Raw genomic sequence first — 6,969 nt, 5'->3', positions numbered from 1 at the left:
TATCAAATTAAATTCCTACAACACACGTATATATTAAGAATATGTTCTCATTTTTACAGTTAAGGAAACTGGGTCTTACAGGAGATATTTTTTCATCCAATACTTGAGACTAAGAGAGGTCAATGATTTGCTAAATTTACTCAGTTAATAAGTGGTAAAGACAGGCCATGAAAGCAATGGTTTGAAAGCCAAGGACATTGTTTAGTTACAATAAGGGAAACAATTTGCTTGAAACAGCTGGAAATTTGAAATTCAGAAGAGAAGAGACATAGAACTAGGACAAAATACTCTCAGTCCTGTTGCAGGAAGGGGGACCCCTTCCAGGACCCAAAGCTGGGCTCTTGTCTAACACTCAGAAATGAATTGCCCGAGGAGACACATGTGCTGACAAAGCAAGAGATTTTATTGGGAAAGGGCGCCCGGGTGGAGGGCAGGAGGGTAAGGGAACCCAGGAGAACTGCTCTGCCACGTGGCTCGCAGTCTTGGGTTCTATGGTGATGGGATTAGTTTCCAGGTAGTCTTTGGCCAATCATTCTAATTCAGAGTCTTTCCTGGTGGCGTACGCATTGCTCAGCCAAGATGGATGCTAGCGAGAGGGATTCTGGGAAGTGGACAGACACACGGTGTCTCCTTTTGACCTTTCCTGAACTCTTCTTCCAGTTGGTGGTTGTCTTATTAGTTCCGTATTCCTTATCAGGATCTTCTGTCATAAAACAACTCATGCAAATGGTTACTATGTTGCCTGGCCATGGTGGGCGGTTTCAGTCAGTGTGCTTTCCCTAACAGTCCTGCCTGCAGTATTTTCCTCTGAGAAACAGGCTGCTCTTAGGAGGTTGCAGAGTCAGGCTTTGCCTGGAGTATCAGCAGCAGCAACCCTCAAAACCACTAGATGATAGCATTGACTTACCAGCATGGGTCCCCTCAGGGCCTGAGGTAACTCCTTTTCCAATCTGGATAGTCATGGGACCTGTTCTCACTGCTGCAAAATGGATGTTGGGAGACTTTAAGATCTACTTTAAGACCTACTTTAAGATCTGGACGTTGCTCCGTGTGGATGCTAAGGCTGCTCATGTGCCTGCATTGGGTTCAGAGCTCTTCCCAAGACTGGTAGCCACCATACACAGCAAACCCAAGGCCTGGAGGGGAATTTTTCTATAGAGACAAGGAGTACTGGAGAAGGAAAAGGACTGCAGGGGAGCATGCGTTGTCATCAGGCTGCCTAACTGAGAAGCTGCTGACCAGATGGAGGGTCCCTTTATAGTCAACAGGGGATTTGGCTGCAGAGGACAGAGATGACAGGACAGAGATACCAATAAGACCAGGATATTTCAACACTGAGAGGTCACTGAACACTCTGAAAATATTCCCAGAGACACAGGACATACTCTGTCCCAGTTCACCAGTGAGTGCCCAGTTCAGATATGAGGCCTCAATGTCTCCATCTCCATCAGCAAGAGAGGGTGGTAAAGATCTTAAATGTTCCATTTCTCTGCCTTTCTTATTCTCAGAAGAGCAAGACTGATGTGGTCTTAACAGCAGTGAGGAGGTACCTTTTAAGAGAACAAGTTTTCTCTGGAGAACAGTTCTTTCATCGACTCAATAAACACCGAAGTTGAGAGGAAAGCAAGGAAATGGAGTCAAAACTGAACAAATTACCTGCAGGGCTTCTGTTTTCTAGCACCTTGTCGGCAGATAAGCAGATGTATATACTTTTGGTCAAGGAGTCTGGACAAGGAGTCTTAGATGAGGGATATGGCCAGAGGACACTCTGTGGATAGACGAGCTCTCTAGGGAAGGGTGTGAAGCGGATCCTGAGGGACACGTGGTATACGTGAAAAATATATATGTAAACGAGAGAGCAGGCAGGGTGGGCATTCCCAGAGCAAAGGAGAAACAGGAGGCCCAGAGAGAAGGATGTTAGTGTCTCCTGAAATTTGGGGAAGAAAATGAAGTTGGCACTGGGTAAGTGGTGAGAGTTGAGGGGTAATATCACTGTGAAGGGGAGCATGGAAGCAGGCTCCGGGTAAAGAAAAGCTGTAACTCACTGAGTTTAGAATCTTCTGGTGTTACATAATGTGAAGCTTTTCCCTGAATAAAACTCCCTATAGGCCTTGTGAAACAGCTACAGGTTGACTTGTTGTCTATGGGGTATGTATCTTGTCCATGAAACATCACTGAATGAAGCCATTTCCTTTCTAATTCTTCTCCTCCCATTTTCTCTTAAATTCATTCTAATTAGACTGCTGTACCCATCCCTCCTCTGAGTCCACTTCCCAAAGGCCGCAATGACATTAACGTTTTCAAATATAATGATTAATTTTCAGTATTCATCTTTCTTAAGCAATGACTTGAGGTGAGTACCATGGATTCCTCCACCTTGCTTAGAACCCTAGCTTCATTTGATTTCTGTGATACCACTTTTTTTTTTTTTCCTCCTTCTTCAGCAAAGGCTATTCTTTTGGTTACTTTTGCTGAAAAACAGGGTTGGTCGGAAGTGGCCCTGACTTGGTTTGTGCTGAGGTAGAACAGCTGTTACTGAAGTTTGGGGATGCCATGTTAACATTGCTATGGTCTTCTCAATATACCACTAGCTGTGAAGTCACCCACAAGGTAGTTCAGTAAATTCTGGGTCCCTTATGTGCCATGGTATGTTGTGGGGATAAATGAATGTGTGAGTGTGTTTTATGTGGAACTTAATTGAGTCATTGACAAGGTAATATTTCTAGTAATATAACATTGACAAAATATAATTGCATGTCTATCTCATAATATACATAAAATATTACATGCAGATGAAAAAGTTGTATGTATTTCTTTAACCTGAAAAGAATGTAGAAGACAGCTTCTACAGTAATAGGATGGAGAAGGCCTTTGTAAACAAAATAGGAATTTCCAAACCAAAATAAAATTGACACCATAAAAATCTACACAATACAGAAAAATATATGCATATGTTGAAATCTCACTTTTTGGAAAGGCATTACTTATATAAGAGATGAATAATAATGGTACATAAATGAAAGAAGTCAGACAGAAAACAAACTATGGAGTAAAAAAGTGTAATCTTTTAATTGACTAATTCAGAGCTTAAGAAATACTCTAGAACAATGAACATGGAAAAACTAAATAAAAAGCTTTGGAAAGAATCTAAATCAAAATTTGTCGGAAAAATCCAAAGACATAACCTTGATTGAATTGATACATAGTTAAACACATACAAAGTGTAGCTAATATTGATGAGTGATTCCATCAGGATATAAGTAGAAAATATTTTTATCTAGGGATGGAGAAGGACTCAAAGACATCAACAGAAGGAAATTCTCTCCAGCCCTGGTCCCAAGAAGCAATGGAAGAATTAACAGTTTCCAGGATCTACAGTAGTTGAGGCTGAAGAGGATAGGACCACTGCTGAGACCTGGGCCCAAGTTGGAGGAACTTGGTCACTGCTAGTTGCAGCTGAGCAGAAAAGGTGCTGAAACAGTATTCAGACCTGAGTCTGCTGCTACTCTTCAATCTCCTGGAGTCTCTCACAGGCCAAACAATCTAGAAGGCAGAGGGACAAGTGGCACACTCTGGTCACAGAGCAGAAATAGAAGATAAGCCACGTATGAGGGACAGAATAGAAATGCCAACACAGTGGGGATGTATGAAACCAATTCTCTTTCTTTGCAGGCAGTGGGGGGCTAATTAGTCCAAATTCTAAATTAGAATTTCATAGCGTGCAGATTAATACTTTGTATTAAAATTCAAAAATCGTCGATTATTTGAATCAATTTACTTGGGATTCCGTCCTCTGAAAGTAAACATATATGTGAAGAAAGGTGTTTGCATGAGACAGTTGTTTTTCAAATAACAGTTACTATGATTGAACAATGGCATCACTAAGTCCATTATTAGGCTATTTAATTCAAAATTACTGACAAATCCATCTTTTGGAATATGATTCAGTTCCATGCACTGAAGTAGTAAGATACTTGAAACAACTTACTGAGCTAAAAAAGCATGTTGGAGGTCAATGTTTGATTTGTTTCCTTAAAAAGAAGTGTGCATTATAGGATTCCACATTCCTGGTCATGACATTAGACAGAGGTCTACATTTTCCAAATACAGTGTCAAGCAAGACAGAAAACATTTGTTTACAAATAATAATCTAAGAGGTGAAAAGGCAATCAAAACTATGTTACACGTCAGTTTTAAAGTCTCTAATTAGGCTTAATAAATACCTGTCTTTTAGCCATTCTTAGAAAATGATTTAGATCATCTGTTTCTTCAGATTTCATTCTTTGAACACATTGAAGAAAGCAGAAAATTTATGAAAGTGATGTATGCTTCTCTACTTAATCCAAGTTGATTAATTCCTATATTTGGATGAAGAATTTCAATCGTATTCTTTATGTACTTTATAAGATGGAGAAGGCTGATGCCTTGTTAACATGGAATTTAAGTGATTCATTTGCCCAAATGCTAAATATTGTCTTTACTATCATAAACACATGAATAAATAAAAAGTTTGAAAATTTTAAATAATTTCAGATGACAGCTACCCATGTAGCATGGTAAACGAATGGATTTGAGTGCCAAAAGTTCTTCCATTTCAATTTCTAACTCTATATAAAAGAAATTTTGAGTAGCGATTGGTTCTCTGTGTCTAATAAATCTGATTACTAAATACTATATATAATTGATATTTTTATGAAGAATTTTCCCAGTTACATAGTTCTTACAAATTATCATTAGTAGAGATTTTGGAAAATTATATTTCAGACACATTATCTAAAAAGATAATTTGATTTTCTGAAAATACACTTTTAAAAATTTTTCTTCAGTTTGATAGAGGGAAAGAAATCCTTGGAAGAATATAATTCCACACCACATTTTGTTTTATTTTGTCCCCTATGTTTATGTTGTAAATGGAACTATTAAGCATGTGGGTTATTGTAGTCAAGCAAATTAAGGGGTGATATATACACTTCTCAATTACTTTAAATTCAGAGTGCATATTTTACCCATTTGTTTTCACCACAACAGAAATATTGCAAACTTATTTTCTGAAATTTTTTCCCAAAACACTGGGAGATATTTATTTTATAGTCATTAATTAATTGTGTCAAGAAGAAAAAGGAATATGCACTTTTAAAACCACAAGCTGGACATAGCCAGCTGGAAAATGAGAATACATGCAACCATGTCTATGACTTTATGCAGCAGGTTCAACAAGGCCCCTGTTACTCCAAATATTCTCCATTGGGATTTTTCTGTTGTCAAAGCATAATCCGTGCCACTTATTAGCAAATAAACACTATTCCCCCTTCATAGAACACAGCCTTGTTGTGGCAAAGAGGCTTGTGTAATTCAATGAAGGTATGGGAAATAGATGGGGAAACAGTGGAAACAGTGTCAGACTTTATTTTTTGGGGCTCCAAAATCACTGCAGATGGTGATTGCAGCCATGAAATTAAAAGACACTTGCTCCTTGGAAGGAAAGTTATGACCAAGCTAGATGGCATATTAAAAAGCAGAGACATTACTTTCCCAGCAAAGGTCCCTCTAGTCAAGGCTATGGTTTTCCCAGTGGTCATGTATCGATGTGAGAGTTGGACTGTGAAGAAAGCTGAGCACCAAAAAATTGATGGTTTTGAACTGTGGTGTTGGAGAAGACTCTTGAGAGTCCCTTGGACTGCAAGGAGATTCAACCAGTCCATCCTAAAGGAGATCAGTCCTGGGTGTTCATTGGAAAGACTGATGCTGAAACTGAAACTCCAATACTTTGGCCACCTCATGGGAAGAGTTGGCTCATTGGAAAAGACCCTGATGCTGGGAGAGATTGGGGGCAGGAGGAGAAGGGGACAACAGAGGATGAGATGGCTGGATGGCATCACCAACTCAATGGACATGAGTTTGAGTAAACTCCAAGAGTTGGTGATGGACAGGGAGGCCTGGCATGCTGCGATTCATGGGGTTGCAAAGAATCAGACATGACTGGGCAACTGAACTGACTGACTGACTGATGAGCCATGATGTGCAGAGTCACTCAAGATGGATGGGTCATAGAGGAGAGTTCTGAGAAAATGTAGTCTGCCAGAGGAGGGAATAGCAAACCACTCCAGTGTTCTTGCCTTGAGAATCCCATGAACAGTATGAAAACACAAAAACATACGACAATGGAAGATGAGACTTCTGCATCAGAAGATATGCAATAAGATACTGAGGAATAGAGTAGAAATAGCTCCAGAAAGAATGAAGAGGCTGGGCCAAAGCAGAAGTGACACTTAGATGTGGGTGTGTCTGGTAGTGAAAGTAAAGTCTGATGCAGTAAAGAATAATATTGCATAGGTACCAAGAATGGTACGACCATGAATCAAGGTAAATTGGACATAGTCAAGCAGGAGATGGCAAGAGTGAACATCAACAATTTAGGAATCAGTGAATTAATAATGGATAGGAATGGGTGATTTAGTTCAAATGACCATTATAGTTACCACTGTAGTCAAGAATGCCCTAGAAGAAACGGAGTAGCCTTCATGGTAAACAAAATAATCTGAAAAGCAGTACTTGGGTGCAATCTTAAAAACAATAGAATGATCTCGGTTCATTTCCAATGCAAACCATTCAACATCACAGCAATCCAAGTTTATGTCCCAACCACTAACACTTAAGAAGCTGAAGCTGAACAGTTCTCTGAAGGCCTCCAAGACCTTCTAAAGCTAATGCCAAGAAAAAAAAAATTTTTTTTTCATCATTGGGGATTGGAATGCAAAAGTAGGAAGTCAAGAGATACCTGGAGAAACAAGGAAGCTTGACCTTGGAATACACAGTGAAGCAGAACAAAGGCTAACAGAATTTTGCCAACAGAACACATTGGTCATAGCAAACACCATCTTGAAACAACACAAGAGATGATTCTGCACATGAACATCACCAAATGATCAACACTGAAAGCAGACTGTTTATATTCTTTGGAGCCAAAGA

Source organism: Muntiacus reevesi, chromosome 1 (assembly GCF_963930625.1).
Source record: "Muntiacus reevesi chromosome 1, mMunRee1.1, whole genome shotgun sequence".
Lineage (NCBI taxonomy): Eukaryota > Metazoa > Chordata > Mammalia > Artiodactyla > Cervidae > Muntiacus > Muntiacus reevesi.
Note: the sequence above shows the minus strand (reverse complement) of the source record.